The sequence below is a fragment of the Neolamprologus multifasciatus genome, chromosome 16 (genome assembly GCF_963576455.1).
Source record: "Neolamprologus multifasciatus chromosome 16, fNeoMul1.2, whole genome shotgun sequence".
NCBI classification, from domain to species: Eukaryota; Metazoa; Chordata; class Actinopteri; order Cichliformes; family Cichlidae; genus Neolamprologus; species Neolamprologus multifasciatus.
This window is the reverse complement of record NC_140454.1, coordinates 3,955,136-3,968,329: the sequence shown is the minus strand read 5'-3', so window position 1 is coordinate 3,968,329 and position 13,194 is coordinate 3,955,136. Positions and strand designations below refer to the sequence as shown.

The 13,194-nt window shown below is 39.4% G+C and overlaps 1 long non-coding RNA gene, 5 other non-coding genes and 1 pseudogene across 6 annotated transcripts in view; 4 read left to right on the top strand and 3 right to left on the bottom strand.

Annotated features, from left to right (window-relative positions):
- The window catches only part of LOC146500033 (uncharacterized), a 347,579-nt gene that overhangs the window by 198,139 nt on the left and 136,246 nt on the right, over positions 1–13,194 (top strand). The window lies entirely within an intron of this gene.
- trnal-caa (transfer RNA leucine (anticodon CAA)) lies at positions 288–396 on the top strand. The gene is made up of 2 exons: positions 288–325; positions 351–396. It is a non-coding gene; the product is annotated as a tRNA-Leu (tRNA).
- On the bottom strand, positions 2,773–2,891 carry LOC146500043 (5S ribosomal RNA). The gene has a single exon (XR_014870027.1). It is a non-coding gene; the product is annotated as a 5S ribosomal RNA (ribosomal RNA).
- trnal-caa (transfer RNA leucine (anticodon CAA)) lies at positions 3,298–3,407 on the top strand. Its single transcript has 2 exons — positions 3,298–3,335; positions 3,362–3,407. It is a non-coding gene; the product is annotated as a tRNA-Leu (tRNA).
- LOC146500041 (5S ribosomal RNA) lies at positions 4,340–4,458 on the bottom strand. The gene has a single exon (XR_014870026.1). It is a non-coding gene; the product is annotated as a 5S ribosomal RNA (ribosomal RNA).
- LOC146500040 (5S ribosomal RNA) lies at positions 4,764–4,872 on the top strand (annotated as a pseudogene).
- Positions 6,390–6,508, bottom strand: LOC146500039 (5S ribosomal RNA). Its single transcript, XR_014870020.1, has one exon. It is a non-coding gene; the product is annotated as a 5S ribosomal RNA (ribosomal RNA).

Here is a 13,194-nt window from a genome sequence, read left to right as displayed (position 1 = left end):
AAGGTCTGTAGTGAGAGATGGGCGGAGAATCACGTGTATAAGCACCGGAAGTATATTTCATAACGTATGTATACTGCCCCTGGCGGGAATGTTCGCTTACTGCTGTTCCGTAAACAGCTGCGAAACAAACCATCCTTTCATTTAAACAAACTAATTTAAGCTCAGTTTGAACTGATGCTAAAGAACCTAAAGGAGAAATGGCTGTTCGATGCATCTCTGGCAGGCGCAATCGTGGCACAGTGAGTTGTAATTATATGACTGTTTGTTTCGGCTCGTTCGACAGAGTTGTCAGGATGGCCGAGTGGTCTAAGGCGCCAGACTCAAGGTTAAACCTTCCTGTGAAACGGGACTTCTGGTCTCCGACTGGAGGCGTGGGTTCGAATCCCACTTCTGACAATACTTTTTTCTTTCTTTCTGTGGGCTATGCTGCTTTCTTTCGTCGTTCTTCGCCTACTACGTTTACATAACATGTCACCTTACAGGATACATTATCGTCCCTTCTCCACAAATGAAAAAACACTACAGTCTTAAAACGCTGACATGTTTTAAGACTACTATGCATTTTTACTACTACTATTAAACCGTGTTTACGTTTAAAAATAAAATACAGAAACAGAATCGTAGTTTATAATCCGCACATTTCTCCTTCAGGGTAATTTATTCATAATCACATGTCAGTTTAACTACATGTAAAGTGCTACCAGAGACAATAAATAAATAAATAAATAAAAAGTCGAGTCTGTGCTTAAAACACTGTTATGTATTTTACTTACTTAGATCTCCGTCTCGGTCTTGAACTGATAATTTATAATATATGCTTAAAAACTTGAGTTTACCGTCTTCTGGCCTCAGATATCCAGGAGTACATATTACCAGCTCATTTAATCATTGCTAACCTATGTAAGGCTGGCTTTTCAAAGGTCAGCAAACCTTCCTGTATAACTTCTTGGTAGGATTAATATTATAAAAATGAATATTCTACCCATATTCATTTCTTCAGATTTCTTTTTCAGTCTATCCCACTGTTATTTCCCACTGATTTCATCATTTATATGGGCAAACAAGACCCCCAGGATTAGTATGACCTCACTACAACAGGTGGTGGTCTAGCTCTACCCAACTTGATGTTTTATTACTGGGCAGCCAACATTCAAAAGCATTTGAATGTACTTATTCGCTGAATGATCCTCAGGCTACTTGTTGTTGCCTCGAGGCTCAATCATGTCTCTCTATCTCACTTTCAGCACTATTATTTTCATCCCTTCCTGTTTCCCTGTTACAGTTTACAGATAACAATGTTGTAATTGCATCTCTAAAATATGGTAACAATTCCAGCGTCACTTCACTTCAGTTCAGTCTCTGCCTCTGCTCTGGCCCCAATCTGTAACAACCACCTCTTCCCCCCATCCATGGTGGACTCCTCCTTCTGTATATGGGCAAGAAAGGGTATTAAAGTTTCTCAGCTTTAGTGCCCTGAATTCTTTGTACGATTTGCCCTGCTATCATTTGTTGCGCTATTTCCAAATAGGACACTGTGCATCTTCTATCCCCAATCATTGGTGGAAAGACTTATTTGAGCTGAGGCCTCACAGGAAGGCTCTTATATCACAAATATATACTTTAATTACGGCATCGGGTAATTACTCAACCAAAAAAATTGTTTCCACCTGGGAGCAGGAACTTCTTAGGTCTGGCGAAGATTACTGGGACAAAGTAATGAACAGAATTCATACCTCATTTTCATGTGCATATTCAGTTTAAGACAGTATACAGATTTACACATCTAAAATATACGCCGGCATTCCTGACCTGTGCAACAGATGCAAAACCTCCTACCTGTTAATTAACTCATAAGTTTGTTTGTTTTTTTACCTGCCCAACACTTCAGTTATATTGGACCTTTTATTTTGAAGTGCTCTCTCATGTTTTGAGTGTTACACAATCCTTGTCCACTAGTTGCCTTTTTTGTGTTTCTGACGATTCCACCCTAAACCTTAGCCGTTATAGCTTTCACTTCAATGCTGGCACAACGTAGAATTTTGCGGTCTTGAAAAACTTCTCACCCTGAAAGATTTTATGTTCTTTTTAAAAATGGAGAAAATAAAATTCAGGCTCAGAGGAAATGCTAATAGGTTTTCACAGCTGTGGCAGCAATTTATCATTTATATCATTTTGAGTACCTTGGTTTTTTGTTGTTGTTGTTGTTTTTTTAATTGAGGGGCGGTCTCTCTCTGTGTGTTTCATTTACTTATTTATTTCTGTTATTGGATTGGACATTGGGATGGGTATTAGTTATATGCTGTTTAGTAGTTCTCAAAAATCACTTGGTACTTGTTTTATTAGGCCTGATATATCAAACTACATGTAAAAATTCTATAAATAAACAGGAACCCCCCACCCAAAAAGACTTCAGTTTACCAATTTTCACCTATTAATCAATATATTGATTTTGCATGGGTCACAACCCATTTTATACGAAATTTTTCTCGTTCAAATCTTTATTCGTCAATCGAGATTTTCTTTATTTTTTTCTACTATTTATTTAATGATGAATAAATGAATTTCCTTCTTTCAGACGTCTTGCCAAATGTTTTGTCAAAGTCGTCTACAATGGTGTAGCAGCAGCTCCCCCTGGTGTACAAAAGGAAGTGCTCTCGTGATATCCTGTGACAGAAAAAAAGGATAAAAACGAACATTGTCAAGTACTGTTATTGCTTTGAAAGCTTTGTTGTAACGAAGCAACAGCGCCGCCTGGTGTATAAATGAAAAAAAAGCTTACAGCACCTGGTATTCCCAGGCGGTCTCCCATCCAAGTACTGACCAGGCCCGGCCCTGCTTAGCTTCCGAGATCAGACGAGATCGGGCGTGTTCAGGGTGGTATGGCCGTAAGCGACTGTCATAGTAACAGGAAGCATATTTATATGTGACAACAAAGGCTGGACGCTAAAACAAATGTAATGCAACGTGTTCAGGGTGGTATGGTCGTAAGCGAGTGTGGCGCTAACATGAAGCATATTTATAGCTATTTAGTCCAATTCTCAACACAGGTCGGCTAGTTGAGTATTGTTTTTTCTCTTCCTGGTGGTGCCTTTATGTTTTTCTTATTAACGGAAAGACGAAATAAAAACAGAAAATAAAAGTGAGCCGTAACCCAAACAAACTTAAGGTTTTTAATGAAATCTACGCTAAACTCTTTAAAAAAAATGCCGCTTGTCTTTTCAAAGTGATACAAAGTCTCAGCTGCAAACTTTGGTTAGCAGCAGTGAAACAGCTTTCTGACGGCCGGGGATCGCAGTTGTCAGGATGGCCGAGCGGTCTAAGGCGCCAGACTCAAGGTGACAAACCTTCCTCAGCACGGGACTTCTGGTCTCCGATTGGAGGCGTGGGTTCGAATCCCACTTCTGACAATACTTTTTTTTTGTTCGTTTTAAAAATTATTAATAAAAACTATTATTCAGTTTAGCTTTAGTTAAGTACCTTGATAACGACCACTACAAATCCTGCTTTGTATACGAATCAAAACCTTTTTAAAGCTGAAAAATAGTATAGGACAAATAGGATAGGATAGGACAAGAAATGTGTAAATGTGACATGAAAAATTCTTTCAACAAGGACTTCCTCAAATAGGCACACGTTAACATTTTTACAATTCAGTGTTCTTGTAGCGGAAATACTGATTATTTTACGTATCTGTCTCCTCCCATCTCCTTAGGCCTACCCCCTCAATAAAACCATCTTCCCACTCTTCTAATCACTCTTTTTTCACCTCCACATTGCTGATAGTTGAGTTTTTCATCCACTCTTCTGTCATCATCTATGACAGGGGTGGGGAACTCCAGGCCTCAAGGGCCAGTGTCCTGCAGGTTTTAGATCTCACCCTGGGCCAACACACCTGAGTCAAATGATTAGTTCATCACCAGGCCTCTAGCGAACTTCAAGACATGCCGAGGAGGCTTTTTTTTAGCCATTTAAATCATCTGTGTTGGATCAAGGACACATCTAAAACCTGCAGGTCACTGGCCCTTGATGTAATTTGTAATTTGATTGCTGTATATTTTCAGCAATGATACCAGATCATTACTTCTGAGCATGATAACTTACACTGAGGCAGGTTCTAGCTATGTGCAGCCCAACACGTCCACCCAAAAAAGAAAAACTCTCCCACCTCTCATGATCTTAATGTGATCAGAGGTACAATGAAATGTTGAACTTAGTGCAAGTAAAACCCACACAAACAGCCATTTTGGATAAATATATACAATTTTACCTCTCAGTCTTTTCCCCCATAGCTGTGTCCCCCGATGAGGAGCAACAGCGCCCCCTGGTGTATGAAAGCAAAAGCTTACAGCACCTGGTATTCCCAGGCGGTCTCCCATCCAAGTACTGACCAGGCCCGACCCTGCTTAGCTTCCGAGATCAGACGAGATCGGGCGTGTTCAGGGTGGTATGGCCGTAAGCGACTATCAAGCCAACAGGAAACATATTTATATGTAACAACAAAGGCTATGAACTGGAAACTAAAACAAATTTAATGTACATTTGTAGCTTATTATTTTGTTCTTTCCGCCATATTCTTATTTTGGGAAACCCGAGAAGTATATTGACTGCTACATTTCATTGTTAAAAAGGCCTCAACCTGTATATCTTTTTTTTCCAATCAGTTTTGCACGTTTTTAATTCACAATTCGATTACTGTGACAATCTAAAACTAAACGCAATGAACACTGAGATGCATAAATAGACTTCACGTGGGTGAAACTGTTGCTTACGGCCATACCACCCTGAACACGTCTGATCTCGGAAGCTAAGCAGGGTCGGGCCTGGTCAGTACTTGGATGGGAGACCGCCTGGGAATACCAGGTGCTGTAAGCTTTTTCTTTATGCACCAGGGGGCGCTGCTGTAATATATTGGTACTTTCCGAATTTTTGTGCTTCGTATTTGCTGCTTTACTAAATAATATGGTGAAATAATAAAAAGAAATAAAGTTAACGTGTGATAATGGAGACATTTAATTCAGTTCAATTCAAATCAACTGTAAATCACAACAGTAGACTCGAGGTGCTTATCCATCTATTAAAAGACAACAATATTGACAACGATAATATTTGTCAAAGATGGTTTTCTAAAATCATTGCTGTTTTTTTTAAATACTATTCATAACTGAAATTAAGTGAATAAGTGAATTTCGATCCTTGGTGATTTTTGACATCCCTGCTTTTCAAAATTGTCTCCAGTAAAAGATGCAGCAACACCCACTGGAGCTTGTCACGCAAGTACTACGCAGGGCCTAATTCCAATTACCTTCCAAGATCAGAAGGGACTGGGTCCTTCGATGGTTGTCTTACTGTATAACAGAACTCATGAAAAGGCTGTTTATGTATCAAAGTATAATGCTTGCTAACTTCTGTCTTTAGATTAAGACTTTGTTTATTCAATGAAATTAATTCAATTCAATTAAAGACAGTGATGACAGGATTATAACAGTGTTATAATGCTATAAATTAAAAGTGTTCAAATCCAACAGAAGACTATAGAGTGTCATGAGTTTCAAAACATAGAAGACCTTTAGGTTGGATCCATTTTTTTTTAATCAACAACAACAACAACAACGACAACAACAAAAATACAAATCAGCATGACATAAAAATATCCTGGGGTTATGGCCATACCACCGTGAACATGCATCAATATTAATATTAGTAACAGTAATGCATGTGCAGGGGGGGAGGGGGCATGAGCACCTGCCCCTGTCTTCTTAGGTATCCAAAGTGCCCGTTTCTTCAGGCATTTTTTGTTAATTTTTTAAAAATGTGTGTGTATGGTCTTGCCGTGCCCCTTAACAAAACGTTTAACGTTTAATCACAATTTTGCTAAGTGAAAGAAGCTGGCATGCATTGGTCACATGATGACCATTAACCAATGCTCACTCTTGATGGCAGAGAGATGAGAACGAGCTCATTAAGAGCACACACGTTTTTGGCAGCCTGGGCGATGTGGATCTGCAGAACAAACACACAAATTAATTGGGTGGCACACTGATGTAACAAAAACCAGTAAGTAGGGTGTATAGTCTTTAGCACACAGGAGGGTTAAGAGTATTATAATGCACACGTTGTTAAGTTGTCTTGTGGCAGCTGATGAACTGAAACAACTGAGCATGCTGTGTGTGTGCAGTATGTGTCTATGTGAAGAGGTTGGAGGCAGTATTACTTGACGTGTATTTTGTTTGAACATATAAAACCCCCAGAACTGATATAGTAATAATAAATATTACCTGCTAAATTAAAAAACAATAGAGAAAAGATGAAAATTTATTAAGTCTCACTTTAAAAAAAACGCTCTGTACTGTCATGAAGAGCAACAGCGGCCCCTGGTGTATGAATGAAAAAGCTTACAGCACCTGGTATTCCCAGGCGGTCTCCCATCCAAGTACTGACCAGGCCCGACCCTGCTTAGCTTCCGAGATCAGACGAGATCGGGCGTGTTCAGGGTGGTGTGGCCGTAAGCGGTTGTTGGCATCACAAGATGGCCTTTTATATGGTATATATATATATATATATATATATATATATATATATATATATATATATATATATATATATATATATGCTAACTATGTTGGCGTATTTTGATTTATTTCTTCGAAATGAATCAGATTTTAACAACTTGGGATTCGTAGAGAAGCTAAAACACATATTCCGTGCTATATGTTTTTAGTTTTTTGAAACCTGGATGAGTATTGTCCTTTGTTTTAATTTGGTTTTCTGGTCCAAAAGTTTAGGTTATTTAACCTCCTAAGACCCGAACTCTTCCACAGCATGCATTTTTAATTTCTCTTTGATATTTGGGCACATTGGGGCCCGATGAATGTAAAAACAAAGAATTACCAGATTTTTATTATTTTTGTTACCTGATTTTTGTTTCTAAGAAAAATGAGAGCCACATATGAGGATATTCCTTTAAAATTTTGATAGAACAGAGTCAGTATAATGTCCTTGTAAGTGGATATCAGGCCCTTGTAGAGCAAAATTTAGTATTTTGGTCTAAATAACCCAAAATGTGATGTCCACATATGTGGATGCCAGTGCTAGGAGGTTAAGATAAATATATTTCAGCTGGGCTCAAACTGAAAATATATTTATTATTAGAAGTTTTCTACTGGATTGAAATGTTTTTAATTTACCGGACTGGGAGTTCTAACCAAACATGATAAGAATATATGAAGAATTAGTACTGCCACGCCATTACCATCTTTGTGTGGGCAAAGATAAATCAAAGATAAAGCTATAGCACCCCTTGACGTTTGCACACACAAATATGGTTCAAGTTACTAAATAATATGGTGACATAACAAAAAGGGCACAGCTTTTGTTTTCAAGGAGTCAGAGTGTAACCGGTGTGGTTCTGCGTTGTGTCTGACGATAAAAGGTAAAAGAAAGAAAGACCTCTAAATAAATAGCTTGCCCACTCCAGCTCCTCTCCCACAGGGGAATTGTAGAAAAGGGGTGGCATTTATTTTTTACATTAAACATAAAGTATGAATTTACACGTAACATATTTGACATAAGATTAAAAAGAAACCCAACAACACGAAATCCGACATACCTGACGATAAAAGGTAAAAGAAAGAAAGACCTCCAAATAAATAGCTTGCCCACTCCAGCTCCTATGACCAAATACAAACAGTGGGGAAGAGGGTTAGCTCAACCCACCACAACTTCCAAGCTAGCAAGAATTATCTATTCATGTTATTCAATTCAATTTAATTCAATTTTATTTATTTAGCGCCAAATCACAACAAAAGTCGCCTCAAGGCGCTTCATAGATACAGAGAAAAACCCAACAATCATATGACCCCCTATGAGCAGCACTTTGGCAACAGTGGGAAGGAAAAACTCCCTTTTAACAGGAAGAAACCTCCAGCAGAACCAGGCTCAGGGAGGGGCGGGGCCATCTGCTGCGACCAGTTGGGGTGAGAGAAGGAAGACAGGATAAAGACATGCTGTGGAAGAGAGACAGAGGTTAATAACAGATATGATTCAATGCAGAGAGGTCTGTTAATACATAGTGAGTGAGAAAGGTGACTGGAAAGGAAAAACTCAATGCATCATGGGAATCCCCCGGCAGCCTACATCTATTGCAGCATAACTAAGGGAGGATTCAGGGTCACCTGGTCCAGCCCTAACTATATGCTTTAGCAAAAAGGAAAGTTTTAAGCCTAATCTTGAAAGTAGAGATAGTGTCTGTCTCCTGAATCCAAACTGGAAGCTGGTTCCACAGAAGAGGGGCCTGAAAACTGAAGGCTCTGCCTCCCATTCTACTTTTAAATACTCTAGGAACAACAAGTAGGCCTGCAGTGTGAGAGCGAAGTGCTCTAATAGGGTGATATGGTACTACAAGGTCATTAAGATAAGATGGGGCCTGATTATTTAAGACCTTGTCTTAGCGTTCACGTTCCCTAGAACACATAAAATTGCAATCAGAAACATCAGGGTGGCTAAATATGAATTATATGTGTGTTTTACAGTGTTGGAAAGAAATGACACCCACCTCTCCCACAGGGGAATTGTAGAAAAGGGGAGAGGCCAGAGGGGTACACTGTATTTATAGGGTTGCACCAAAGAAGAAGAACAATGAGGAGGGGCTCTAACTGATAATAAACATAACTACAGGCTTGGAGGTCCTAAAAGTCAGGTATAAAAGGAACGGTTTGGGGGTTTAGAACACATTTTGGGTAATTATAACAAGATGTGATTTATGACCCTGTGTTTTCCTTTTCTTTTGCTTTTCTTGTCTTTTAAAATATGTCAATGAGAACTTAAATCTATCCTGTGTGTATAAATACACACACATTTGCACACATTCTCCCATCCAAGTGCTAATGAGACCTGACCCTGCTTAGCTCCTGAAAATTGAGCATGTTTGGTGGTAAGCAGCAGCATTTACGCTAGTAGGTACACAATGACTCTGACTTGGCTTGTCTGGCTTCTTCTGTTTTTTCCAACCTTACACTCTTGGGTAGGTGACATAGTTTTAACATGACAATTAAAAGTGATTTACTCTGATTCTTAAAAAAAAAAAAAAAAGATAGGCTCACTTATATTATACAGAAATAAACTTTGGATAACTTGTTTTATAACCCTACAGTGTGCACTAGATGGCAGTCTTCCATAAGCCTTCCAACGACACAAAGCAGTGTAACTGTAAAGTCACTGCAGTGATGGTTTCTCCAATCCACAGCTTCATCTCACACTATCCACAGGAGTATGATGACTGTGCTGCACTTGTTAAATAAAAGATGAAAAGTTTGAAAAACCCGATACACTCGAAGTGCTTCACTGCTGAAAAGTTTTGCACAACTTACCTGAACAGATGGCCAAAAAATATCTGCCTTTTCATTAAAGCTTCTAAATAGTCTGAAAACAGCTGCAGTCTTCATATTGTTTCCTCATGATTCTAAAAAACGTCCATATATTTTGTAGGATTTTTATGTATGTTTATATTCAAATGGAGTAATCTGCAGATTGAACGGTGTGGATCAAAATATGCATGTCAAATATGCATGCTTGATAACACCCTACTTGTATCTATTACTCTGAAAATGTATTTTAACGCTACAAAGACAGCTGTGTTTACTTGGCTTGGGATTGCATATTAAAGTTAGCTAATAGCTACATCAGATATCTTTCCATTTCTGTAAAATGATCATTTTTGTATATGAAAAACCCCCAAAACACTAAGCGCTCGGGCTTCAAATAACAGCTTGGGATAGGCACAATCTGCGGTCATTATTATAACATCAAATTATTCTTGAATTAACATAATTGTAATAATTGAACTTGCTTTTTTATAGATTCTGAAACGTTAAAAACTCATTTGTTTTACCCACGATTCCATGAACACAATTACAAGCAGACCAGATCCCACAAACTTCTTTTGTACCACTTGGAGCCCAATAACGGGTTACTCCAACTGTGTGCTAACACTGCTGAGATAACAACAAGCTGAGAGGCTGTAAAATGTTGCATTAAATTTCTTTCAGCCGCCTGAAAGATTCCTGATATTGGGATGGTACTATAGACTGCATATAAGCGTTTAAGGCACAACCCAATCATCGTATCCCTGGTGGTTAGTTTCTTGATTTTACCATAGAAAGAATTAAAGACTGTTGCCAGGCTCGGTCTGAACATCTTATTTGTTCTGTTCCCATGAGCCAAGCCTGCTGGAGGGGTATCCCCCACTGTCCTCAAGTCCTCTCCAGCAGACCAGCGGAGCTACACAAACAAGACCTGGGGTCCAGTCAATTTGTCCGGACAAATGTGGGGATTTGGGACCACTGCAAGCTACGCAGGGATGAGTGCTTTTTGTTTGTGTGCCAAGTAACTCCCCTCAATCCCTTGGTCTCTTAAGTCACTCTATTCACCCCAGTCTTTGTCTGGGTTATCTTGAACCTGACAGACTGAACTAAGGAAAAGTTCTTTCTTGCCCTTGTTTATGTTTTAATTCTGTCTTTGGAAAGATCTGTGTGCGGTGTCCAGGTACCAAATTAGCATTTTCTAAACATTTGGTTGGACAACTTGTTCTCTTTCACCCAGCTCTCACCTCTGTGGAAGAAGAGATCACAGTAGGGCGATAGATGCTGAGCAGATGGGGTGGGGTGTGTGCCCCCCCTTACACCTCCACCCCTGGTCAACAATGAGCGAAGTTCCCACTGCATCAGCACAAGTGGCTGAAACAATCTGAGAAAGTGGCTGGAGCAACGCAGCAACGCAGCACCTCAGTCCCCTGTTCTCCACTGGCCCAGTCAGCCCGTCTGTGCTCTTCTCAGCATGCTGATCAGAGGATTAGGTTGCAGCGGCAGCATCGAGTCAAGAGCACGTTGAAGAAAGGGAAAGGCATGCAGGGAACACGAGTTTCAAGACAGTTTCACACGCACCCACACAAGAAGGCAAGCAGACGGGTATAAGAAGGACCACACCACACTTCCTGTACTTCTGACAACTTGTCGGTAGAGGGTACCACGATTCTGTTGTGCAATGTTTGTACAGGCATATATGTATATTAGGGATGCAACAATACCAATTTTTTCAAACCGATACGATACCGATACTTGGATCTGAGTACTTGCCGATACAGAGTACAAAAACCGATACTTCTACCACAACACACACACAAATGCAATGAATTGGAAGACAGGTTTTATCATATTCGCTGCTGATAAAAAATAAAATCTTAATAAAAATGACCACAAAAAAATTTCAAGTGAAAAATAAGCACTTCTGTTAAATTATTGCAGAGTCTCCACATTGTAATTTTACAAAATATCACTGAACTATTGGCACTGTCTCGAGCTTTCAGAATAATAAATAAACACTTCTGTTTGGAATAAAATAAATACAAATTAGGTTTGAGAATAAAATAAACTTTTAAATTATTGCAGAGTGTCCATATTGTAAACAAACAAACAAAATAATTATTATAAAATAAATAATAAATAAAATAATAATTGGCCCCCTAGTGGCCAATCTAAAAAACTACAACAGAAATGACCAGCCACCCTCTGATTAATGAAATAAGTTGGTATCGGTTCATGGTATCGGTGAACTTTTATGAGTATGAGTACACACACATTTTAAAGTATCGGCCCCGATACCCGATACCAGTATCGGTATTGGTGCATCCCTAATGTATATATATAAAAAAATCAAATAAAAACCAAATACATAGACACTAAATAAATAGGAGGAGGATGGATAGAGGAAAAAAGGAAAGTGTATTAGGAAGTGCAGATGATTAGAAAGGAGGAAGTTAGGGTGTTATGAAGAGGATGAAGACTGGAAAGGTCCAGATGACATATTTGTTGAGGTATTTCCAGGAGAGGGGGCAGTGGACTTGAACACAATGTCTTAAGAATAGAGAAAATGTGTACTGGTACCAGTTTTCAAGAATAAGGGTGACGTGCAGAGCTGCAGTAACTACAGAGTGATAACGTTGATGAGCCATATCATGACAATATGGATAAGAGCTATTAAGGCGAGGTTAAGAAGTGAGGTGACGATCAGTGAGCAGCAGCATCACTCACTATGTATTAATAGACCTCTCTGCATTGAATCATATCTGTTATTAACCTCTGTCTCTCTTCCACAGCATGTCTTTATCCTGTCTTCCTTCTCTCACCCCAACCAATCACAGCAGATGGCCCTGCCCCTCCCTGAGCCTGGTTCTGCTGGAGGTTTCTTCCTGTTAAAAGGGAGTTTTTCCTTCCCACTGTTGCCAAAGTGCTGCTCATAGGGGGTCATATGATTGTTGGGTTTTTCTCTGTATCTATGAAGCACCTTGAGGCGACTTTTGTTGTGATTTGGCGCTATATAAATAAAATTGAATTGAATTGAATTGAGCAGTATGTCAAGAAAGAGCAGCAAAGATGTGGTGTTTGCTTTGAGAGTGTTGATGGAGAAGGATGGAGAAGTATAAAGAAGGTCAGAAGGAAGTGCACTGTGTCTTTGTGGCTCTGGAGAAAGCAAATGATTGGGAGCCGAGAAAGGAACTGTGGTATTGCACGAGGAAGTCAGGAGTGGCAGAGAAGTATGTGAGGGTGGTGCAGGAGATCTATCAGGACAGCAAGGCAGGGCTGAGGTGTACGGTAGGAGTGAGAGATGGGTTTAGGTTGGAGTGGGACTACAAGTTTTGCAGACAACATGGGAGTATGGAGCAGGTGGACCCTGCAGAGGTGGAGGTATGCTCTGGAGAGAAGAGGAATGAAAGTTAGTACAAGCAAGGCAGAATACATGTGTGTGAATGAGAAGGAGATGTACAGGGTGGGCCATTTATATGGATACACCCATCACCACCACCACCCATCTTGAGGAGTTTGCCCCCTCACATATACTAATGTACCAAAAACAGGAATTTAAAGGTCGAAAGGTTTTTGGCTCACAACATTGTGGTTGTTAAAGGTAAAATTTCTACTGGGAAAAACCTGGAAAGTTTGACTCTTTCCACTTTGTAATAATTTTGAAACAATGTAAAGTAAACAAAATATTTGTTGCACTGAGGTACCTATAATGACTAGTTACAGATTGACAAGGAAAAATCCACAGTGTCTTTAAACTCCTATGGAGGATATGTTCATATTAGAGGCTGAGCGACATAACAGTTAGTCATTGCAACTGATATCAATATTTTGTGATTTA